The sequence below is a fragment of the Nyctereutes procyonoides genome, unplaced genomic scaffold (assembly GCF_905146905.1).
Source record: "Nyctereutes procyonoides isolate TBG_1078 unplaced genomic scaffold, NYPRO_anot_genome, whole genome shotgun sequence".
Lineage (NCBI taxonomy): Eukaryota > Metazoa > Chordata > Mammalia > Carnivora > Canidae > Nyctereutes > Nyctereutes procyonoides.
Genome location: NW_026575042.1, coordinates 2,648,744 through 2,676,020, shown reverse-complemented (window position 1 = coordinate 2,676,020; position 27,277 = coordinate 2,648,744). Strand labels below are relative to the sequence as shown.

General features: G+C 38.4%; 1 pseudogene; it reads right to left on the bottom strand.

The window, feature by feature from the left end:
- Positions 1 to 1,997: 1,997 nt before the first annotated feature.
- On the bottom strand, positions 1,998 to 26,532 carry LOC129507291 (60 kDa heat shock protein, mitochondrial-like; annotated as a pseudogene).
- Between the last annotated feature and the right edge of the window lie 745 nt (positions 26,533 to 27,277).

The window sequence follows — 27,277 nt, the reverse complement described above, 5'->3', positions numbered from 1 at the left end:
GTTTCCTGAAAAGAGCTCCCATTGTCACATCAGTGTTGATCTCATTGAAGGCTCTGGGTCCTATTGTCTTCCTTTGCTTAGGAAAATACTTTTCACTCAAGTAGGAAATGGGTTGTGAACATTTGTAAATAATGCTGACATCCTCCTACCCTTCCTACCTCTTCCTTCCACCTGCACATCCTCAGGGCTGAAAGGAAGAAGAGGAGCCATTGTGTGTCTAAATGGGCTCCCATTTGTACAGTCACAAAACTATGCGCTTAAGCCTGAGTTTTCACATCACGCAAATTAGGGGTAATTTTTTGCTTTATAAAAATTATTCTTTGTTGTACAAAAGGATTCAATGTAGGCTTTCTTTTAATATCCAAGTTCTTTAGTGCATTTCAAATATAATTCAGTTTCCAACAATTCAGTTGACTTTTTTTTTTTTTAGGAATACATTGATTGTGTAAAACCAGGTATGCCAGAAAGTTCCTCATTATTGGTTTTTATGTCTTTGAAGTTCAAGAATGAAATTCTATAAATTCATAGTAGACATTGGAGGACCTGGTTATGGTTTCTAGAAATGGAATCTCCCACTGAGTAGTTCAGATGTAAAAAAAAGCTAAGAAGAAAATCACAGGCTACCCTGAGACCCTATAACCTACACTCATTCTCTACTTTTGATAATGTCATTTTTTAGCAAAAATCATCATTAAAATTTTGCAAAACAATAACTATAGCTGGTATTTCACAAGGTTGTACAAACTTCACCATTATCCATTTGCAGAATTTTTTTCTTTCATCATCTCAAAAAGAAACTCGCTTTTTCTTGTTTTTTCAATTGCATCTAGATTTTTTTAAATATAGTTTATTGAAGCATAAATTGACATACAATGCTACATTGGTTTTAGGTGTGCAACATATTCATTCAACAACTCTATATACTATGCTCACCACAAGTGTGGCTCCCATCTGTCCCCATACAAGGCTATTACAATATCATTGACTATATTCCCTATGGTGTGTCCTTCAGCCCTTTGACTTATTCATTCCAAAACTGTCTCCTTCACCCATTTTGCCCATCCTCCCAACTCCCTTCCTTCTGGCAATCACCAGTTTGTTCTCTGTATTTATGGGTCTGTTTCTGCCTTTTTTGTGTGTACTAGCCTTGTTTTTTAGATTCCACATATAAGTGAAACATACAGTATTTGTCTTTCTCTGTCTGATTTCTTTCACTTAGCATAATACCCTCTAGGTCCATCAATGTTGTTGCAAATGGCAAGATTGCATCCTTTTTTATGGCTGAATAATAATCCATTGTGTATGGAATATAACATGGAATATTGTCATACCTTCTTTATCCATTCACTTATTGACAGACATTTAGATTGCTTCCATGTCTTGGCTATTATAAATAATGCTGCAATAAACATGGAGGTGCATATATCTTTTTCAATTCATGCTTTTGTTTTGTTTGCATAAATACCCAGTAGTAGAATTAATGGGTTGTGTGATACTTCTTTTTTTTTTTTACTTTAAACAAATTTTTGTTACACAAAGGTTGTCACAAATGTGGATATTTCTCTACTTTTTTCATCTACTTTGTACACAATTATTCTTACTCTCCACAGAATGGCTACTTCTGAGCTTCTCATCTAGTGATGGCAAGCACTAAAATCCTGATTTTAACAGAATAGTAGTAAAAACGCCTCAGTGATTTAAGTTGAAAGTAGTACTTTGGTACATGGCTCTTGTACTCAGTTACCAGGAATGTACAAATATCTTTTTATTCAAAAGCACAAAGCAAATTATCTGTAGGTATGGACAGTGACAGCAGTAAACCATCATATGCTGTCAATTGAAACCAGTAAACTGATGGTTACAGTGATTTTCTTAAACATCAGCCAGCCCTTTCTTCAGTCATTTCCTTCAACGGACTTCTCTGGTTATCGTTGAGGAGCTCTGCCTTGAGCTTCCTCTCATAGTTCATTAGTAATGGTAAAGCACTATTCTAGGAATTAGAAAATGTCACCATGCATACCATCTCCCATTCTACCCATTCTGCCCACTCCTAGGTCTTTCTCTTCTTTGGGAACCCTGGTGACTACAACTTCTGCTGTGATTAATAGAGAGGCCACTCCAGCAGCATCCAAGAAAGGTTCTTACAACCTTAGTTGAATCAATGATTCCTTTTTTCCATTATATTCACAAAATCTTCAAGCACAGCATCATAACCAATTTCTGAGGAAGGTCACATAATTTTCTCAACTATCCATGATCCTTCCACACCTACATTCTTAGCAATAGTCACTGCAGGAATTTTGAGTACTCATTTAATAATTTCTATACCAATTTTTTAATCTCCATTAGCTGGGGTTATTGAATGCAAGGCTAGAGTGCACTGAAGCAGGGCACAGCCCCTTGCCAGAACAATGCCTTTTTCAGCAGCAGCTTGTATAGCACCGAGGGCACCTGTAACCTTTTTTCTTTTCATTCACTTCAACATCACTTGTTCCACCAATCTTCAGCACAGCTACTCAGAGAGAGTTTTGCCAGATGTACATTCAGTTTTTCCTTTTCATATTCACTTGTTGAAATATCTAACGACTCAATGATTTCTTTTTTTAAAAAATAAGATTTTATTTATTTATTCAGGACAGACATACACAGAGAGAGAAGCAGAGACACAGGCAGAGGGAGAAGCAGGCTCCATGCAGGGAGCCTGACATGGGAATCTATCCCCGGTCTCCAGAATCAGGCCCTGGGCTGAAGGTGGCGCCAAACCATTGGGTCACCGGGGCTGCCCCTCAGTGATTTCTTGAGTACATTTATCAATTTGAAATGTGCTTGTCATCTTTTCCTTTCAAGAGCATAGCATCAACTCTGGTCACAATGGCCTCTCTAACTTCTCCTAAAGCATGAAGCTGAACATCTGCAAGATTTGGTCAATTCTTCTCCAAATACTGCACCACCAGTACAGTAGCCCTATGTTTAAGTTGGTTCTGTCTATTGTTGCCAAAACCTGGAGTTTTGAGTGCTACAGCCTCAAGACCAAATTTTAGCCTACTCAACAGTGTACTTAGAGTGTTTCCATCAATATCTTCAGCAGTTATGACTAACAGCTTACACTGCCCATCGGCAATTTCAAGAGCAGGTATAATGGATAAGACACTAAAAATTTTCTTTTCACTCAGGAGAACATAGGCATCTCAGAATTCATATTCCTGACCCTTTGATTTATTAATAAAGCACAGAAAAATATAACCTCAATCAAACATCATACCTCCAATAATTTCTAATTCATCATTTAGTGTTTTTCTATCTTTACTGTGATGACACCCTCTCTTCAAACCATTTTCAATAATTTCTAATTCATCATTTAGTGTTTTTCTATCTTTACTGTGATGACACCCTCTCTTCAAACCATTTTCATTGTATCAGAAATGATGTTGCCAATTTCTTAGTCTCTATTTGCAGAAATCATAACAACTTGAGCAATTTCTTCAAGGGTTGTTACACCTTTAGACTACTTAGATTCAGCAATTATAGCATCAACAGCTACCATTTCCACAGGACTAGCACCTTTTCTAATCTTCTTAAAGCCTTCCTTGGCTTTAAGTGTGCTAGTACAGTAGCAGTAGTGGTGCCATCCCCAGCCTCTTCATTTGTATTACTGGCAACAACTGAACAAGTTTAGCACCAATATTCTTATCTTTATCTTCTTATCTATATTTATCTTTTAAGTCAGTGGACTTTGCAACACTATCTGTTGTTACTTTGGGACTTACCCAATTCTGTTTAATAACCACTGTTCTTCCCTTTGGCCCCATATTAATGGCTACAGCATAAGCTAAAAGGTCTGCATTTTGATGCATTAAGGCTCAAATTTTGGCATAAGCCCAAGTGAGATAAGGAGCCAGTGCCCTCTCTGGACACTGGCCTAATTTGGCAAAAGACTGTGTATAATCAAAGTGTTTCTGTGGGGCAGCAGCAGGGGGTGCTGGAAGCTATAGGAGGTGAGTGAGGAATAGAAGGATAGAATGCATGGCATATATGGCCAGAATTGTATATTTCTGTTAGTACTCTCCTACTGTTTTCCACAGTGGCTGCACCAATTTACATTCCCACCAACAGTGTATGAGGATTCCTTTCTCTCCACATCCTTACCAACACTTGTTATTTCTTTTGGATATTAGCCATTCTGACAGGTGTAAGGTGATATCTCGTAGTTTTGATTTGCATTTCTCTGATGACTAGTGATATTGAGCATCTTTTCATATGTTGGCCATCTGTGCAACTCCTTTGGAAAAGTGCCTATTCAGGTCGTTTGTCCATTTTTAGTCAAATTATTTGTGTTTTTTTTTTTTTTTGGTTTTGAGTTACATAAGTTCTTTATATATCTTGGATATTAATCCCTTATGTATCACTTGCAAATATCTTTTCCCATTCGGTAGGTTGCCTTTTTGTTTAATTGATAGTTTTCTTCACCATGCAATATCTTTTTATTTTGGCATACTCTCAATAGTTTATTTTTGCCAGGAAGAAACTCTTTACCCCTTGACCAATAATTCCCTATTCCTTTCTCTCCTCAGCCCATAGTAACCTTTATCATGTAACCTTTTCATCTACTTTCATCTCTGTAAATTTGTTATTCTAGTTACCGCATACAAGTGGAACATATTTTCCTTTTTGTATCTGACTTCAGGGTTGAGTAATATTATATATCTATATCACATTTTGTTTATCCATGCATCTTATGATGGACATTTGAGTTTTTCCATCTTTTGGCTATTGTGAATAATGCTGATATAAACACTGGCATACAAGTATCTGTTTGAGTTCCTGCCCTCAGTTCCTTGGGGTATACACCTAGATGTGGAATTGCTGTATCATGTGGTAAATCTAGGTTTAATATTTTGAGGAACTATCAAAAAACTTTCCACAGAAGCCATACCATTTTTATTCCCACCAGCAATACACAGGGTCCAATTTTTCCATATCCTCAAAACACCGGTTATTTTATTTTTGTTTGTTTATAGTATGTGTGTTCATTTATAACAGGTGTGAAGTGGTATCCCATTATGATTTTTGATTTCCATTTCTCTAATAACTAGGGTTGTTGAACATCTTTTTATGTGCTTTTGGTCATTTGTATGTCTTCTTTAAAGAAATGTCTATTCAAGTCTTTTACCAATTTTTTAATTGAGCCATTTGTTTTTATGTTGTTGAGTTCTTCATATAATCCCATATCACATATATGATTTGCAAATGTATTCTGCACTCTGTAGGTTGTTTTTCCACTCTCTGAGTAGTGTGCTATAATGCACAAAAGCTTTTGATTTTGGTGAATTTACCTATTTTTCTTTTGTTACCTATGTTTTTGGTATTATAACCAAAACCCATAGTCAAATCCAATGTTATGAAATCATAGCAGCTTTTTATGAGAAAAAAAAATGACTTTTGGAATTTTGTCAATTGCCAACAACAACAAACTTTAAAACAGGCATGAATGTTTTAATTCTGTGATGTAGGAATGTTGAAATTTAAGGATGGAAACATTAATTTTTTTAAAAAGCAGGAGTGACTATATTAATAACAGACAAAATGAACTTCAGAACAAATAAAATTACTAGAGAAAAAGAGGGAAGGTATGTGATGATAAAAAGATCAAGCTACACAAAGACATAACAATGCTAAGTGTGTATGCACCAAATCACAGAGTCTCAAAATATATGCAATAAAAGCTGATAAAGTTTAAAGGGGAAATAGACAAATCTGCAAATGTAGTTGGAGGCTTCAATATTCCTTTCTCAGTAAAGGATAGAATTACTAGACAGAAACTCATTAAGGACATAGAAGAATTTAACAATATCATCAATTTACAGAATCTAATTGACATTTATAGAACACTCCACTCAACAATAGCAGAATACACTTTTTTTTTTTCAAAAGCCCATGGGACATTCACCAAGATAGACCATATCTTGGTTCATAATACAAACTCCAACAAGCTTAAAAAATGGAATCATACAGAGTTTGTTCTTTGCCCATAACAGAATCAAATAGAAATCAATAACAGAAAAATAACAGAAAAATCTCCAAACACTTGGAAATTAAACAACATGCTTCTCAAAAGAAAAATTTTAGTATCTTATAATTGAATGAGAATGAAAACACAACATGTCAAACAATGTGAGACATATTTAGAGCAGTGCCAAGAGGGAAATTAATAGCAGTAAATGCTTGAGGAAACACCAAAATAATTTCCACAGAAGCTGCACCAAATAGGAAAGATTTCAAACCAATAATGTAATTTCCTATCTCAGAAAACTAGAAAGTTAAAGCAAAATAAATTCAAAGCATAGAAAGAAAGGAAAAATGAAGATAAAAATAAATATGAATAAAATTGAAAATAAGAACAAAATTGAAAATAAGAACATAATTGAGAAAGATCAATGAAACTGACAAAAATAAAAATGGAGAAGACATAAATCACTTATATCATGAATGAAATTAGGCATATTGCTACAAATATTGCAGTCATTAAAAATAACGAGAATACTATGAACAACTTCATGCTCAGTTTCCTAGAAGAAATTTGACAGCTTAGAGGAAATGAATCAAGTTACTGAAAAACATAAACTACCAAAATGCAGCCAAGATCATCTGAATTGTCATATAACCATTAAAGAAATCAAAATCATCAACAAAAACTTATTTAAAAATTTCCAGGACCAAATGGTTTCACTCAAGAACTCTACAAAATATTGAAGAAGAATTAACACCAATTTTATACAATCTCTTCCAGAAAACAGAAGAGGAGAGAGCAATTTTCAATTCATTTTAGGAGGCTGATACCAAAACCAAGCAAAAGCAGTACAAAAAAAGAAAAGTTTGGGCAGCCTGGGTAGCTCAGCGGTTTAGTGCCACCTTCAACCCAGGCCATGATCCTGGAGACCCGGGATCGAGTCCCACATTAGGCTCCCTGCATGGAGTCTGCTTCTCCCTCTGCCTGTGTCTCTACCTCTCTGTCTCATGAATAAATATATAAAATCTTAAAAAAAAAGAAAAGCTTATGTCAATATCACTCTTCTAAAAAAATATATTCTATTTATTCAGGAGAGAGAGAGAGAGAGAGAGAGAGAGAGGCAGAGACACAGGCAGAGGGAGAGGCAGGCTCCATGCAGGGAGCCCCACGTGGGACTCCATCCTGGGTCTCCAGGATCCCACCCGGGGCTGAAGGTGGCACTAAACCACTGAGCCACCAGGTCTGCCCCAATATCACTCTTGAACTTAGGTGCAAAAATATTCAACAAAAGTTAGCAATCTGAAGTTAAGTATGTATAAGAATTATGCACCATAACCAAGTGGGATTTATTCCACATGTGCAAAACTTGTGCAACATTCAAAAATCAATCAGTTATATCAATTCATCACATCATATAATCATATCAATTGGTGCAGAAAAGACATTTGACAAATTCCAACAACTATTAATTATGAAAACTCTAATCAAGTTAGGAATGGAGGAGAATTACCTCTACTTGTTAAAAAGCATCTGCAAAACCTTACAACTAATAACATACCTAAAGGTGAAAGACTAAATGCTTCCCCCTAAGATCAAGAGAAAACAAGGATTCTGTTCTCACCACTCTTACCCAGTAGAATGCTGGAAGTTCTAGCCACTAAAATAAGACAAGAAAAAAAAAAAAAGTACACAGATTGGAAAGGAAGAAATAAAACTGGCTGTCTTTGCAAATGGCATGATGGTTTATAGAGAAAATTCCGAGGCCACCAAAATATTCCTAGAACTAATACAGAAATTCAGCAAAGTTGCAAGATATAAAATGAATTCATGAATTCAGTTGTATATCTATACACTAACAATGAAGCATAAGAAAGAGAAATCAAGGAATCAATCCCATTCACAAATGCACCAAAAATCATAAGATATCTAGGAATAAACCTAACCAAAGAGGAAAAGGATCTACACTCTGAAAACTATAGAATACTATGAAAAAAACTAAGAGAGACACAAAGAAGTGGAAAATGTACCATGCTCATGGATTGGAAGAACAAATATTGTTAACATGTCTATGCTACCTAGAGCAATCTACACACTCAATCCAATCTCTATCAAAATACCATCAACATTTTTCATAGAGCTGGCACCAACAATTCTAAAACTGTATGGAACAGATAAGATCCCAAATAGCCAAAGGAATGCTGAAAAAGCTGGAGGCATCACAATACCGGAAATCAAGTATCTTACAAAGCTGTTAGCATCAAGACTGTGTGGTACTGGCATAAAAACAGACTCATAGATCAATGCAACAGAAGAGAAAACTCAGAAATGGACTCTCAACTCTACGGTCAGCTAATCTTTGACAAAGCAGGAAAATGGAAAAAAGACTGTCTCTTCAACAAATGGTGTTGGGAAATTGGACAGCTACATCCAGAATGAAACTGGACCATTTCCTTACACCATATAAAAAATAACTCAAAATGGATGAAAGACCTAAATGTGAGATATAAAACCATCAAAATCCTAGAGGAGAACACAGGCAGCAACCTCTTTGGCTTTGACTACAGCAACTTCTTGCTAGACATGTCTCCAAAGGCAAGGGAAACAGTAGCAAAAATGAACTATTGGGACTTCATCAGGATAAAAATCTTTTGCACAGCAAAGGAAACAGTCAACAAAACTGAAAAGCAACCTACAGAATGGAAGAAGATATTTGCAAATGACTTATCAGATGCAGGCTAGTATCCAAAACCTATAAAGATCTTATCAAACTCAATACCCCAAAAAACAAAAAATCCAGTCAAGAAGTGGGCAGAAGACATGAATAGACATTTCTCCAAAGAAGACATACAGATGGCCAATAGATACATGAAAAGATGCTCAACATCATTCATCATCAGGGAAATACAAATCAAAACTATGAGAAGATACTGCCTCGTGCCTGTCAGAATGGCTAAAATTAACAACTCAGGAAATGACAGATGTTGGTGAGGATGCAGATAAAGTGTAATATTCTTATGATGTCGATGGGAATGCAAACTGGTGCAACCACTGGAAAATAGTATGGAGGTTCATTAAAAAGGTAAAAACAGAGGAGTTCCTGGGTGCTCGGTTGGTTAAGCATCTTCCTTTGGCTCAGGTCATGATCTTAGGGTCCTGGGATGGGAGCCCATGTTGGGCTTCCTGCTCAGTGGGAAATCTGCTTCTCTCTCTCTCCCTGCCCCTCACCCCCTTGCTCATGCTCTCTGTCTCTGTCTCTCTCTTTCTCTCTCAAATAAATAAATAAAATCTTATTTTAAAAAGGTAAGAATAGAACTACCCTACAATTCAGCAATTGCACTACTAGGTATTTATCCAAAGGATACAAACACCATGATTCAAAGGGGCACATGCACCCCAATGTTTATAGCAGAAATGTCCACAATAGACAAAATATGGAAAGACCCCAGATGTCCATCAGCAGATGAATGGATAAAGAAGATGTGGAATATATATATAATGGAATATTACTCAGCCATCAAAAAGAGTTGAATCTTGCCATTTGCAACAACATGAATGGGACTAGAGGTTATTAAGCTAAGCGAAATAAGTCAGTAAGAGAAAGACAAATACCATATGATTTCACTTATATGTGGAACTTAAGAAACAAAACAGATGAACATAGGCAAAGGGAAGGAAAAATAAAGTAAGAGGAAACAGAGAGAGAGAGAGAAACCATAAGAGACTCTTAACTAGAGGAAACAAACTGAGAGTTGCTGGAGGGGAGGTAGGTGTGGGAATGGGGTAATTGGGTGATAGGCATTAAGGAGGGCACTTAATGTAAATGACCACTGGGTGTTATATGCAACTGATGAATCACTAAACTCTACCCTTGAAACTAATAATACAGTATATGTTAACTTCAATTTAAATTTAAATTAAAAAAAAGAAAATTCCTAGAACTGATAAGTAAATTCAGCAAGGTTGCAGGACACAAGATCAACACACCAGTATTAAATTGCATTTCTTTTTTTTTTAAATTGCATTTCTATATACTAACAATGGTGATGTGGAAACCAAAGTTAAAAGTATAATATCACTTAAAATTTATCAAAGGAAATGAAAACTTTAAGTATAAATCTAACAGAACACAAATAGCATCATCTGTATGCTGAAAATTGCAAAATACTGATGAAAGAAATCAATAAAAACCTAAATACAAGAATATGTATACCATGTCCTTGGAATAGAAGATTCAACATAGAAAAGATGTCAGCTTTCCCCCCAAAGTGATCTATAGATTTAATGCAATTCCTATCAAAATCACTCCAAGAGTTTTTGTAAATATAGAAAGTCCATTGTAAAATTTATATAGACTAGCACAAGTAAAATAGCTAAACTAATCTTGTAAAAAGAATTAAATGAAAGGAATCACTGTATTTGATATTAGAGCTTGCTATAGATTATTATAGCTACAGTAATTAAGATTATTTGGCATTGGTAAAGGGATAGACACATAAATCAATGGTATTAAATAGAAAACACAGAAGCAGACCTGCACAAATATGCCAACTGACTTTTTATAAATGTGCAAAAGCAATTTAATGGAGGAAAGATAGCTTTTTCAACAAATGATGCTAGAACAATTTGGTATCCATGAGCAAAAAAGAATCATCTCATACCTACACATCACACCTTGTAGAATAATTAACTCAAAATGGGCACAGGCTTAAATATAAAACCATAAATTTCATTTTAAAAATTGGAGAAAAATCTTCAGACTTTATGGATAAGAAAAATTCCTTAGACTTGATACCAAAGCAAGACCCATAGATCGAAAGATTGACAAGTTGGATCTTATAAAAAATGGAAATTTTGCTCTGCACAAGTTCATGTGAAGAGAATGAAAAGACAAGCTACAGATTGGGACAAAATATTTGCAGGGCACATACTTGGAAAAGGACTTTTTAAAAGAATATATAAAGAACTCTCAGAAGAGTGATGATCCCAGAAGATCCCGGAACTTGTCATCCTATAAAAATACCAATTTAATAACCATCCATGCACAGAAAAGCTTAGGAGAGCTCCAAAATTCAGGTCAGTGGCTACAGCACACCAGTGGAATACAGAAATGAGGAAAGTAATTAAGGGTAAGAAAACAGTTTCACTTTATCTGCTTTAGGTTCCCCCAAGCCAGCACAGTGCAGTGACAAGAGAGATCCCCTCAGCCAATGAGCTTTCTTCTGGGGGAAAGAAAGAGCAAGCCCACCCACAGAGTCCAGCGCTGGGTCCACCCATGGTCTCCATCAACTGGCCTGTCCAAAATCTGTGGCTAGGCTGATTGGTTAAGGGCTTTCCCTGACAAAAGCAGGTTATAAAGACTGCAGAGGTGATTGCTTTTTAAATACTCAGAAACAAATGCAAGGCCACAATAATCATGAAGTATTGGGGGAACATGATACCACCAAAGGAACAAAATAAAATGCCAGTTACCAGCTCTAAATAAATGGAGACCTATGAACTGCCTGACAAAGAATTCAAAATAACCATCTTAAAGAAGCTCAGTGAGCTACAAGATAACACTGATAGACAACTAAATGCAACAGGGAAAAAAAATACATGAACAAAATAAATAGTACAACAAAGAGGTAGAAACCATAAAATAAAGGAACCAAACAAATTCTGAGGAATACAATGACTAAATTGAAATAACTTTTAGAGCATTTCAACAACAGACTTCACCAAGCAGAAGAAAGAATTAGTGAACTTAAAGAGAAGTTTGAAATTGTAATGATAATTTGAAATTATCCAGTCAAAAGAAAAAAAATACAGGGAAAGAGCATGAAAAGAATGAAGAAAGCCTGTGAGACTTAAGAAAACCATAAGTAAACCAAAAAACATTGTGTGAGCACCAGGAGAAGAGAAAACAAGGGAGTACAGAATGCTTATTAAAAGTAATAATGAATAAAAACTTCCCAAATCTGTGGAGGGAAATAGCCAGATTCATGAAGTCCAAATGACCCCCAAAATATTGACTCTAAAGAGGTCTATACCAAGACACATTATACTCAAGTTATCAGAAGTCAAAGGCAAAAGTAGTATAGTACACAGGGAGTCCCCAAAACTATTGGCTAGGAAAATGAGAGTGCCTTATTATTATGAGTTTTTACAACCAGAGAAGTTCAAAGATTGAAGTTTTAGAAGTTTGTGCAGTGACTGGGTGGAGCCTAGCACACAGAGCTATGCTCCTGTGGAGGGTGGCAAAGGCCCAGAAGCAGACAGCATGCTCTTGAGGACCCCCCGGGTCAAACGGAGAAAAATAGTTCCCCTTCTTGGAGTGCAGTGGGGAGAGGTGGCACTGTGTCTCAGAGGACAAAAGAGTTGGCAGTGCCATTGTGCTGCCCTGTTCATTAGCATAGGGACAGAGACACCTGCTGAGGGCAGCTAACCTGGATGCTGGCTTTTGCTGTGTTTTACTCTAAACACCAAGTGCCTGTGCATTCATGCAACTACCTTTCTGGGACAAACCAGCCCTAGCCCCAGGATGGTGAGACCCTCCCCCAGAGGATCTGTGTGGGTCCATGCCACACCAGGTCCCTAAAATTTTGAAACTCAGCTAAGGTGCTTGAGATAAAGCACAGGTACACTGTGCTGTCTGGTGGGCAGATGGCTTAGACACAGGGTGAGAGCCGTGATCTATGGGATGCCTGGAACACATGGGAAGAGATTGTTTGCTCTTCTGTGAAGGCTTCCTGGAGAACAGTGTAAGGAAACTCCCCTCAATAGGGACGAGAGAGTGGGTTAGCACTATGTTAATGCTCTGTCCTTCAGCATGGTCAGATGGAAGTGTGCAGCACAGCCACCCACAGCAGAGGCTTGAGCAACTTACACCAAGCCCTGTCCCCCTGTGCCCGGCACATACTTTTTTTTACTAGGGCAAGTGTGCCTGAGAGCCAGATCAGCAGCAGGCCTCTCCCCGAGAAGACCACCAGAGTCCCCCCTCCAACAATCCTCATGTGCACCAAGTCTACTGACCATAGACTTCAGCAAAGTTTCAGCTCTAGTTGCTGTTCTGCTGTTTTAACAAGCAGCCCAGAGCATACCTACTTAAAACTTGCCACACTCTGGACAAGGATCAAACACCCGCCACTGCAGGCAAGGAGAAACTCTGCGAGGACCAGCCTGAGGGAAAGACTAGCCAAAACACAGCAGAGTGCACACAGCATATGCAAGAAACACTTTCTGAAGAGATAGGCACTGGACAGTATATGACCACTTCTTAATAAAGCCATTAGTCTCAGCAGTAGGAAACATAATGGGCTTTCCTAACACAGAGAAGAAGAAGACAGAGACCTAGAAAATGCCAAGACAAAGGAATTCATCCCAAAGAAAGAACAAGAAAAGGTCACAGCCAGTGATCTAATTGAAACAGATATAAGTAATATGCTTGATCCAGAATATAAAACAACAATCATAAGGATATTAGCTGGGCCTGAGAAAAGCATAGAAGATACCAGGGAGTCCCTTACCACAGAGATAAAAGACCTAAAAACTAATCAGGCTGAAATAAGAAATGTTATAACCAAGATGTGAAACTGACTGGATATAATGACCACAAAATGGAAGAAGCATAGAAATGAATAAATGATATAGAAGATAAACTTATGGAAAATAGTGAAGCTAAAAAGAAGAGGGAAAGAAAACTATTGGATCATGAATGTAGACTTAGACAATTCAGCAAATACATAAAGTGTAATAACATTTATATCATAGAAGGCCTGAAAGAAGAAGAATGAGAAAAGGGGACAGAAGGTTTATTTGAGAAATTACAGCTGAAAATTTCCCTAATCTGGAGAGGGAAACAGACATCCAAATCCAGGGGGCACAGAGAACTCCCATCAAATTCAACATAAGCAGGACAGCACCAAGACATATTGTGGTAAAATTTGCAAAATACAGAGATAAGGAAAAAAATCCTAAAAGCAGCAAGGGAAGAGAAATTTCGAACTTACAAGAGAAGACAAATAAGGTTAGCAGCAGACATCCACAAAAACTTGGCAGACCAGAAGACAGTGGCATGATTTATTCAACATGCTGAATGGGAAAAATATGCAGCCAAGAATATTTTATCCGTCAAGGCTGCCATTCAGAATAGAAGGAGATATTAAGAGTTTCCCAAACAAACAAAAATTAAAGGAGTTCATGACCACTAAATCATCCCTGCAAGAAATAATAAAGGGGATTCTTTAAGTGGGAAAGAAAGACCAAAAGCAGCAAAGACTAGAAAGGAACAGAATAAATCTCCAGAAACACCAACTTTACAATGAATACAATGGAATTAAATCCATATCTATCAATAATCCTTCTGACTGTAATGGACTAAATGCTCCAATCAAGACATAGGATATCAGAATGTCTGATAAAAACAAGACCTATCTCTATACTGTCTATAAGAGACTCAGTTCAGACCTAAAGACACCTACAGATTGAAAGTGAGGGGATGGAGAACCATCTATTATGCTAATGGATGTGAAAGAAAGCCAGAGTAGCCATAGTTTTATCAAACAAACTAGATTTTAAACCAGAGACTGTAACAAGAGATGAAGAAGGGCACTATGTCATAATTAAGGGGTCTATCCAACAAGAAGATCTAACAATTGTAAATACTTATGCCACAAACTTGGGAGCACCTAAATATATAAATCAATAACAAACATAAAGAAACTCATTGATAATTATACAATAATATGGGGATCCCTGGGTGGCGCAGTGGTTTAGCGCCTGCCTTTGGCCCAGGGCGCGATCCTGGAGACCCGGGATCGAATCCCACGTCGGGCTCCCGGTGCATGGAGCCTGCTTCTCCCTCTGCCTGTGTCTCTGCCTCTCTCTCTCTCTCTCTCTCTCTCTCTCTCTGTGTGTGTGTGTGTGTGTGTGTGACTATCATAAATAAATAAAAAGATTTTTAAAAAAATACAATAATATTAGGGGATTTTCACATGCCACTTACAGCAATGGACAGGTCATCTAAACAAACAAACTAAATCAACAAAGAAACAATGGCTTTGAATGACACACTGGACCAGATGGACTTAACAGATATATTCAGAACATTTCATCCTAAAGCTGAAGAATATACATTTTTTTTTTAGTGCAGATAGAACATTCTCCAGAATAGATCATATACTGGGTCACAAATCATCCCTCAGCAAGTACAAAAAGATTGAGATCATACATACCATCCATATTTTCAGAACACAATGCTATCAAACTTGAAGTCAACTACAAGAAAAATTTTGGAAAGACCACAAATACATGGAAATTAAAGAACATCTAACTAAAGAATGAATGGGCTAACCAGGAAATTAAAGAAGAAATTTAAAAAGTACAGAGAAGCAAATGAAAATGAAAACAGGACAGTCCAAAAGCTTTGGGATGCAGCAAAAGCTGTCCTGAGAGGGAAATATATTGCAAAACAGGCCTACCACAAAAAGCAAGAAAATCCCAAATACACACCTAAACTTACCCCTAAAGGATGAGAAAAGGAATAGCAAATAAAGCCTAAAGCCAGCAGAAGAAGGGAAATAATAAAGATAAGAGCAAAAATAAATGATTTAGAAACCAAAAAAACAAAGTAAGAACAGATCAATGAAATCAGGAGCAGGTTCTTTGAAAGAATTAATAAATTGGTAATGCCCTAGTCAGACTTATCAAGAAGAAAAGAAAAAGGACCCAAATAAATAAATCATGAGTGAAAGAGGAGAGATAACAACGAATACAGAAATACAAGCAATTATAAGAGAATATTATGAAAAATTATATGCCAAACAAAGTGTGCAGTCTGGAAGAAATTATATCCTGGGAAGATATAATCTACCAAAACTGAAAGAAGAAGAAATAGAAAATTTGAACAGATACATAACCAGCAAAGAAATTGAATCGGTAATCAAAAATCTCCCAACAAACAAAAATATTGGGCCAGATGGCTTCCGAGGGGAATTCTATCAGAAATTTAAAGAAGAATTAATACCTATTCTCAAACCATTCCAAAAAAAATAGAAATGGAAGGAAAATTTCCAAACTCCTTTTATGAGGCCCATATTACCTTGATTCCAAAACCAAACAAAGACCCCTAAAAAAAAATTACAGGCCAATATCCCTAAAGAACATGGATGCAAAAATTCTCAACAAGATACTAGCACACTGAATCCAGTAGTACTTTAAAAGAATCATTCACCACAATGAAGTGCGACCTATTCCTGGATTGCAGGAGTGGTTCAATATCCACAAATCTAACAACATGATATACCATATTAATAAAAGAAAAGATAAGAACCATAAAATCCTCTCAACAGATGCAGAAAAAGCATTTGACAAAGTACAGCATCCATTCTCGATAAAAACCCTCAACAAAGTAGAGATAGAGGGAACATTTTATCATAAAGGAAGGCCATATATGAAAGACCCACAGCTCATATCATTCTCAATGGGGAAAAACTGGGAGCTTTTTCTCTATGGTCAGGAACAAGACAAGGATATCCACTTTCACCCCTGTTGTTCAACATAGTACTCAGCAATCAGACAACAAAAAGAAATAAAAGGCATCCAAGTCAGCAAGTAAGAAGTTGAACTTTCACTATTCACAGATGGAATGACACTCTATGTAGAAAAACCAAAGACTTCACCATTGCTAGAACTGATGCATGAATTTAGCAAAGTTGCAGGATATAAAAGCAACATGTAGAAATCTGTTGCATTTCTATACACTAGTAATGAAGGAGCAGAAAGAGAAATCAAAGAATTGATCCTATTTACAATTGCACCAAAACCCATAAGACACCTAGGAATAAACCTAACCAAAAGGGCAAAAGATCTGTACTCTGAAAACTATAGAACATTTATGAAAGAAATTGAAGAGGACACAAAGAAATGGAAAAACATTCTGTGCTCATGGGTTGGAAGAACCAATATTGTTAAAATGTCTATACTAAAAAAGAAAAGAGCAAACAAACAAAAGAAAATGTCTATACTATATTACTATAAAATAATCTACACATTTAATGCAACCCCTATCAAAATACCACCAGCATTTTCCACAGAGGTAGAATGAAGAATCCTACAATTTGCATGGAACCTGACTAGGCAAAGCAATCTGAAAAAGAAAGGAAAACCTGGAGGTCTCATGATTCTGGACCTCAAGCTATATTACCTAGCTATAATCATCAAGACAGTATGGTAACTGACACAAAGAAAGACATAGATCAATGGAACAGAACAGAGAACCCATAAATGGACACTCAACTATATGGTCAACTAATCTTTGACAAAGCAGGAAAGAATATTCAATAGAAAAAAGACAGTCTATTCAACAAATGGTGTTGGGAAAATTGGACAACCACATACAGAATGAAACTGGACTACTTTCCTATACCATACACAAAAATATACTTTTATAATAGATGAAAGACCTAAATGTGAGATAGGAAACCATAAAAATCTTAGAGGAAAATACAGGCAGCAACCTCTTTGACATCAGCTGCAGCAACTTCTTGCTAGACATGTCTCCCAAGGCAAGAGAAACAAAAGCAAAAATGAATTATTGGGACTTCATCAGAATAAAAATCTTTTCCACAGCAAAGGAAATAGTCAACAAAACTAAAAGGCAACAATGGAATGGGAGAAGATATTTGCAAATGACATATCTGATAAGAGATTAGTATCCAAAATCTATTATGAACCTATCAAACTCAACACACACACACACACAAAAAACAATCCAGCAAAATAAAGGGCTGAAGACATGAATAGACAGTTTTCCAAAAAAGACATCCAGATGGCTAAAAGACACATAAAAAGATGCTCAACATCACTCACATCAGGGAAATACAAATCAAAAGTATGATGAGATACCACCTCACACCTGTCCTATTGGCTAAAATCAACAACACAGTAAACAACGATGTTGTTGGGGATGTTGGTGGGGATACCAAGAGAACTGTCTTACACTGTTGGTGGGAATGCAAACTTGTGCAGCCACTCTGGAAAACACTATGTACATTCCTCAAAAAGTTAAAAATAGAACTATCCTATGATCCAGCAATTGCAATACTAGTTATTTACCCAAAGGATACTGATTTGAAGAGGCACATGCACCCCAACGTTTATAGCAACATAATCAAAATCACCTAATTATGGAAAGAGTCCAATGTCTATCAGTTGATGAATACATAAAGAAGATTGATAAATATAAATAGTCCAATTATCAATTGATTAATGGATAAAGAAGATGGATAAAGAATATATATATATGATGACATATGATATTAAGAATATATGATGCTATCTAAAGAATATATATATATGATAGAATATTCCTCAGGCATTAAAAAAATATAATCTTACCATTTGCAAGGACATGGATAAAACTAGAGTATATTATGCTAAGCAAAATAAGTCAGTCAGAGAAAGACAAAAACTATATGATTTCACTCATGTGGAATTTAAGAAAAGAAAGCAGGTGAACATAAGGGAAGAGAAAAAAAGAGAGGGAAGCAAACCATAAGAGACTCTTAATGGTAGGGTAGAAACTCAGGATTGATGGGGAGGAGGTGGGTAGGAGTTGGCCTAAATGGGTAATGAGTATTAAGGAGGGGACTTGTGATGAGCACTGGGTGTCACATGTTATTAATGAATCACTAAATTCTACTCCTGAAACCAATATTCCACTATTTGTTAATTAGCTAGAAATTAAAAACTTGAAACAAAAAGAAATTAAAAACAAAAAATAAAAATGAAGGAGAGATAAAGACTTTCTCAGATTAATAAAACTGAAAGAATTCATCACTAGACAAACTGAAATAAAAGAATGCTAAACAGTAACATGAAATCTTATGAAAGTATAAACTTTGCTGGTAAAGATAAATATATACAAAAATAGAGTAATGTGATAATGATGGTGTATGAGTCACTTTTAATCTTAGTACGAATGTTAAAAGACAAAAGCCATAAGAATAACTATAACCACAAAAATTTGTAAATGGATATACAATGTAAAAATAAGTAAATTTTGATATAAATAAAATAAAGAAGGGGTTAATAAAAGTGTAGTTTTAATGTAGTTGAATTTAAGTTGTTACCTAGATAGACTTGTATAATAAGAAATTTTATTCAATCTTCATGGTATTTACAAAGGAAAAACCTAGGGGTATTAAAAACATATAAAAGAATCAAAGTATGTCATTAAAAAAAAAAAGCCAAACACATGTCAAATCACAAAGACCGCAAGAATGGAAGAGAGGAACAATGGATTACACACCAGAAAAAAATGAACAAAATGACAAGTGACAATATAAGTCTTTACCTATAAGTAATTACTTTAAATGTAAATGGATTAAACTCACCAATCAAAAGAGATAGAGTGGCTGAATGGATAAAACACAAAATCCAACTATATGCTATTTATATAGATTTGCTTTAGATTTAAGGACATACATAGACCAAAAGTGAAGTGATGGAAAGACATTCTGTGCAAATGATAATCAAAAGAGAGCAAGAGTGTCTATATTTATATCAGATAGAAAATGACTTTACATCAAAACCTGTCATAAGAGACAAGGAAGTTCATTACATAATGATACAAGGATAAATTTTATAGTATTATACAACGATTATAAGTATGTATGCACCCAACAACAGAGCACTTTAAATATATAAAGCAAATATTGACAGATCTGAAGGAAAGATTAGACAACAATATAACAGTATTAGGAAACTCCAATTTCCCACTTTCAATAATGGATAGGTCATCCAGACAAAATCAATAAGGAAACAGCCAACCTGAACAAAATATATTCTGAAGAACCTAATATCCATATACAGAACAGTTTTTTCCAAAAGCAGCAGGATATACATTCTTTTCAAATGCACACAGAACATTCTTCAGGATAGGTCACATGGTAGGTCATAAAACAAGTCTTAACAAATTTAAGAAAACTGAAATCATTCTAAGTACTGTTTCTGAGCACAATGGAATAAAACTAGAAATCAATAACAGAAAACAGAAAAGTCATATTTGAATGGAAATTAAACACACTATTGAACAAAGAGGAAATCAAAAGGGAATTTTAAAAACATCTCAGACAAATGAAAATGAGAACACAACATACCCAAACCTATAGGATACAGCAAAAGCAGCACAAAGATGGAAAATTTATAGAAATAAATGCTTGCATTAAAAAAGAAGAAAGATTAAAAAAATAGAAGATCTCAAACAACTCAACTTTATGTTTCAATGAACTAGATAAAGAACAAATTAAGCCCAAAGTTAGCAGAAGGAAGAAAATAACAAAGGTTAAAACAAAAATAAATGTAATAGAGAATAGAAAAAAAATCAACAAAGCTAAGAATTGGTTTTTGAAAAGATAAAAAAAAAATTGACAAACTCTTAGCTAGACTAAGAAAAAAGACCCACATAATTAAAGTCAGAAGTTAAAGAGGAGATGTTGCAACTCACCCACAAAAATAAAAAAGATCATAAAGGACTATTATGAACAAGTATATGGCAATGAATTGGACAATATCGAAGGAATGTATAAATTCCTAAAAGCATACAACCTATCATGATGGTATCTAGAAGAAATAGAAAGCCTGAAGAGACCAATAATAAATAAAGAGATTGAATCAGTAATCAAAAATTTCCCAAAAAGAAAAGGCCAGGACAAGATCATTTCACAGGTTGACTCTACCAAACATTTAAGGCAGAATTACCAATCTTAAAAATTCTTCCAAAAATAAAAAAGGAACACTTCCAAACTCATTTTATGAGGACAGCATCACCTTGATATCAAGGTCAGTTAAAGACACCACAAGAAAAGAAAACTACAGGCCAATATCCCAGATAAAAAAAGATGCAACAATCCTCAAGAAAATATTAGCAAACCAAATTAAACAGTGCATTGAAATGATCATACGTGATCAAGTGGATTTGTCCCCGGGATACAAGGATAATGCAACATATACAAATCAATCAATGTGATACACCATACTAGCAGCATGGAGAATAAAAGTCATATGACTATCTCAATAAATGCCTAAAAAGCATTTGACAAAATTCAACACCGTCTCATGATGAAAACTCTCAACAAATTAGGTAGAGAAGGACATACTTCAACATGATAAAGGCCATATATGAAAAGTCCACAGCAAATACCATATCTAATGGTGAAAAACTGAAAGGTTTCCCTCTCAGATCTGGAACAAGGCAAAGATCTTACCACTTTCACTTACCAGAGTACTGAAAGTCCTAGCCAGAGATATTAGGTAAAAAGAAAAGAAAAGAAAAGGTATCCAGATCAGAAGGGAAGAAGTAAAATTATGTCTGTTTGCAGATGGCATGATCTCAAACGTAGAAATCCCTAAAGATTTCCTCTTCCCCCAAAAAACTGTTAGAACTAATAAACACATTTAGTCAAGTTTCACAATACAAAATCAGCATGCAAAAATGGGTTGCATTTCTACACTAAAAACAAACTATTCAAAATGAAAATTTAAAAAATTATCCCATTTACAATAGTATAAAATACTTAGTAATAGACTTAACTAGGCAGTTAAAGATTTTTACATGGAAAATTAAAAATTACTGCTGTAAGAAATTGAAGCAGACACAAATAAATGGAAAAGTATCACATGTTCAGGAATGGAAGAATTTATATTGTTAAAATGGCCATACTACCCAAAGCAACTATAGATTTAATGCAATCTCTATCAAAATTCTAATGCTATTCTTTATAGAAAAGAAAAAAAAGTCCTAAAGTCAGTAAGGAACCACAAAAAAAATCCTGACTAGCCAAAGAAATTTGAGCAAGAAGAACAAAGCCAATGACATTAAATTTCCTGACTTCAAAATATATTACAAATTTACAATAATCAAACTGGTTTTATGGTACTGACATAAAAACAGATGTACAGACCAATAGAACAGAACAGAGAGACAAGAAATAAGCCAAACATATATGGTTAACTGATCTTTGACAAAGGTGCCAAGAATAAACAATGGAGGAAGAATAGTCTCTTCAATAAACGGTGTTAGGAAAACTGGATATTCAAATGCAAAGAGTGATATTGGACCGTTTTCTTACACCATACACTAAATTTAACTCAAAAAGGATTAAAAATTTGGAGTGCCAGGTGGAACAATTGGTTAAACATCCAATTCGTGATTTTGGCTCAGGTCATGATGTCCAGGTCCTGGGATCAAGCCCTGTGTCTCCTGTGTCTAGCTCCACATTCAGTGGGGGGTAGGGGGGGTGTCCACTTGTCCCTCTCCCTTTGCCCCTCTCCTTCAACCTGCGCTTTCTCTCTCTCTCAAATGAATAAAATTCTTTTTCAAAAAAAGGATTAAAAATTTAAACACAAGGTCAGAAACCATTAAAGTCCTAAAAGAAAAGATAGGAGGTAAGTTTCTTGACACTGGTCTTGGCAATGATTTCTTAGATGTGGTAAAAAGAAAAAAAAAAAGCAAAAACAGACAAACTAAAGATCTGCACAATAAAGGAAACAATCAACAAAATGAAAGGCCACTGCAGAATGGGAGATATATATGGAAAATATATTTCTGCAAAGGGTTAATATCCAAAATATGTAAGGAACTTCTACACTAAATAGCAAAACAGCAGCAACAACAACTAACCCTGTTAAACATGGGCACAGGAACCAAACAGACATTCTCAAAAGAAGACATATAAATGGGGAACAGGAACATGAAAAGGTGCTTAACATAATTAATCATCAGGGAAATGCAAATCAACTTTGCAAAAAAGATATCATCTCACAAATGTTAGGATAGCTATTCTTATTAAAAAGAAAAAAAGAGATAAGAAGCATTGACCAGGATGTGGAGAAAATGGAACCCTTGTGCACTATTCATGGGTATGTAAACTGGAGCAGCCACTGTGGAAAACAGTACAGTGGGGTATTAAAAAAAAACTAAAAATAGAACTACCGCATTGAACCAAACATCCCACTTTTGGGTATATACCCAAAGGAACTGAAATCAGGGTCTTGAAGAAAGAGTTACCTACAATCCTATATTCATTGCAGCATTTTTCAAAATACCCTACATACTGAAGCAACTTAAATGTCCACAGATGGATGAGTTGATAAAAATATGAGGTATATACACATGTGTATATATATATATAATTTATAGTATATGTGGTATACATATGTATATGTATGCATGTATGTAGATTATATTTGTGTGTATACATAGACAGATGAATATATGTGTGGAATATATTCCATTACACACATAATGGAATATTGTTCAGCCTTAAAGAAGAAAACTCTGGTATTTGTGACAACATGGATGAACCTGAAGACCATTATGCTAAATGAAAGAAATAAGCCAGACACAGAATGACAAATACAACTTGACACCATTTACTGAATCAAACTCATAGACTTGGAGAGTATAATGGTAGTTGTTAAGGTCTGGAGGGAGAAGGAAACAGGGCAATAATAGTCAAAGGGTATGAAGTCTCACTTCTGCAAGATGGATAAGTCCTAGAGACCTACCGTATAGCATATCACCTGTAGTTAACAATACTGCATTTTATACTTAAAATTGTGCCAAGAGGGTCAATCTTATGTTGTGTTTTCATTGTACACAATAAAAACGATAGAGTAGGAGGAAACTTTTGGAGGTGATGGATGTATTTATGGCACAGCTTGTGATGATAGTTTCACAAATGTATACTTATCTCCAACTTATTAAGTTGTGTACATTAAATACGTACCGTTTTATTTATCAATCATACCTCAATAAGGGGCTTTTTAAAAAGAGCTCTCAAAGCTGAAAGTAAAATTCAAAGCAACAACCGCTAATTAGAAAATAGGCAAAATATGTGAAGAAACATTTCATTAAAAGGTTATAAAGATGGCAAATCAGCATATGGAAAGATATTCAGTATCATTAGCTATCAAGGAAATACAAATTAAAACCACAATAAGATATTGCTGCACCTATAAAATTCACTAAAATAAAAAGCAGTGACAATACCAAATGCTGTGGATGAGAGAAGCTGGATGTAAAATGGCACAAGCACTCTGGGACAGAGTATGGCAGATAACTAAAAACGTGCTTACCACATGACTCTGCAATTGCCCTCTTAGGCACTTATTCCAGAGAAATGGAAGAGTTACATTTACACAAAAACTTGCCCACAAATGTTCATGGCAGCTTTACTTGTAACAGCCAAAATCTGGAGACAACCCAAATGTCCTTCCACAGTGAATGGTGAAACAAACTGTATACACTTGTGGAACCCTCATAGCATGGCATAGTATCCAGCAATAAAAGGAATAAACTATTGATACACATAAGGACATGGATGAATTTCAAAGGAATTTTGCTGAGTGAATAAAGCCAGTTCAGGGGTGCCTGGGTGGCTCAGTGGGTTTAGGGACTGACTTCAGCTCAGATCACCATCTTAAAGTCCTGGGATTGAGTCCCAGATAGGGCTCCTAGCTCTAGCTCGGCCAGGAGTCTGCTCTCCCCCTCCCTCTCCTTCTACCCCTCCTCCTACTCTTGCTCTCTCTCTCTCAAATAAATAAACTCTTAAAAAATAAAATAAAGCTAATCTAAGGAGACTACATTACTTTATAATTCCGTTCATATAATGTTCTTGAAATGACAAAATTATAGCAAAACAAGTTAACGGCTGTCAGCTTGTCCCTTCTCTCCAAGCATGGTGGTCTATAAAAGGCAACAGGAGGAATTCTGTGGTAATGGAACAGTTCTGTATCTTGAGGGTGGTGGTGAATACCTACACATTTGACAAGATTCTATGGAACTAAATATATGTGCATAGAGGTAAAACCGGGGAAATCTAAATAATATTGGTGGGTCAAGGCCAATACCCTGGTTGTGATATTGTGCTTTGGTTTTGGGAACTGTTACCATGAATGGAAAACTGGGTGAAGGGTGGACAAGATCTCTGTGCACTGTTTCTGAACAACTGCATGTGAGTCATCTTAACATACTTTAATATATTAAACGTGCGTTTCTGCTGCAGCATCCACTATTGGGGTTCTTTATTCTTATATCAAAAATGTACAGTCCTTTTAAGATGCATTGTCCGAGGCCAGAAAGCCATTTCATAAATTTTAAGAAAGCACCTAGCCCGTAAGTGACACTCCCTCACCTTGCTGCCGGCTAGGCGATGTGCGCAGCACGGAATCGGAATCAGGAGTCCCGGGGGAGATGCCGGCCGTGGCCTCGCGGTATTCAGGTGTGCGTGTGCGTGTGTGTGTAGGTGGGCACTGGTACGAACGTGAGGAAGAGAGGAGAGGGGGAGCTTCTGTTACTGTCAAGGAAGGTGGCCGGCTGATGAAGGTACTGCCCACAGCCAGTGAAGGCTTACGAAGGGTGCTGGCGCCTCGGGAACGCCCTCCCGCTGCATCCTTGGGGCGGCGGGGGGCGGCGGGGGGCGGCGGCCCAACAGCCGGGGCGCAGGGACCGAACCCCCATCCGCAGGAAAAGGTGAGCGCGGGACGGAAGCGGCCCGCAGGCTGGCGGAGCAGCGTGGCCCGCAGTGGCGGCGCCGGGCCTGGACGCTGCAGCAGACACGCCAAGGAGCCTCGGACGCCAGGAGCTCGGCGTAGAGCCGGGGAGGGCGGGGCCGCCCGGAAATCCCGGCGGCGCAGGCCGGGGGCGCGCACACGAGGGGCACGTGGGTGTGGGTGAGCCGCCGCCGAGGAGCGGCGGGCGGGGTGGCTGCAGCGCCCCCGCGGCCCCGGCAGGCGGGCCAGGGCGGGGAGAGCGCGGGGGCCTGCGCCCGGAGGCGCTCTCCGCACGGTCTCCTACCCGCCGCCGGGGCGCCCCCCTCCCCCCCCCCCCCGCCGGTGCGGGAAACCCTGCGGCTTTGTCCGGGGATGGCCAAGGGTGAGGGCGGAGGACCAAGGGGCTTCCAAAGCCGGCGCGGGGGAAAGACGGGGATAGACAGAGACCGGCGGAGCAGCCGAGCTCCGGGGACTGGCGCCGGGGGCTGGCGGGACCAGCGGCTCCACGTGGTGGGCCCGAGCCGTGGGCCTCGGTGCGGTCGCAGGCGGCCGTCGTGTGCGCTGCCTTCGCCGGCACGCGAACGCGGGCGCACGGAGCCGGCTCTCCCCCGCCGCGGGCGGGGTTGGCGCCGGGAGCGCGCGGCGCGGAGCAGGCGGCCCCGCGGGGAAGGTGGGGTGGTGCGCGACTGGGGCGGGGCGGGGCGGCGCGGGGCGGGGCGGGGCGGGGCGAGGGGGCGGCGGGCGCCGCAGGGCCGTGGCCCCGCTGCCGCAGCGGCCCCGCAGTGGGCGCCCCGCGCGGAGGAGGCGCAGGGGGCAGCGAGGTCCCCGCCGCTGGCCGCACTGCGGTCCTCGCCCGCGGCAGAGTGTCCTCGGGCTGAAGGGAAGGGAGGACCATTTAAAGGGACCGGGCGGGCAGAGACTTGCTGGCTCCAGCCCGTGCGAGGGCTGTGGCCGCGGGGACGTGGGAGCTGCGGGGCGAGGGCAGGTGTCATAATGCGGGAAGGCGACCGCGAGCGCAGCGGCGCCTCCGCCGGGGCTGACCTCCCAGGAGCGCCGCGGGAGAGCGGGCGATCCTTTAAACTGGGCATTTCCCACGGTGGTCCTAAACCCAGCATTAACCCCTTCCCAAATCCTACCCCCGACACCGTCAAATTCCGAGTAGTCTAAGTCGGTTCTACCAGCTTCATGTTATGTTTAAAAAAAAAAAAAAAAAAAGACAAAATTTTCGCTTTGTTCACCTCTCCGCCCCCAAGTCCCCCATGAGGCAGCGTTTCACAGTCCGAAGACGTGGTAACTCCAAACCCGCATCAAGTTGCTCTGCGCCCGGCTTTCGCTCCGCACACCCCGGACGGTGCCACCGGGGGACGCTGAAGGCGAAGTCGCGGCGGCCGCCGGGCGCCCTTGACGCCGCCGCCGAGCGCAGTGCAGACAAGCCTCGCGTCCCCTCCCGAGGCGGGCGCTCGGCCCTGCACCGACACTTGCTGTGCGCGTCTGTGTCCCTGTCGGGTAGCGGGGTAGCGTTCATTTCCTCAACAGAGCGTGACCCGGTAGACGACGGACTCGGAATCCCGAGAACCCTCTTGCCCGTGGGCAGCATCCTCCTCCGGACACCCTGCACTTGGCTGCCGCCGGCGCCGCGTGTGCTCCTGGACCCCCCGGGCTCCGTCCTCAGCTCCCCGCTGCCTACCTCCCAGCAGCCCAGAGGGGGCATTCCCGACTTTCCTGTCTCAAGGCAGC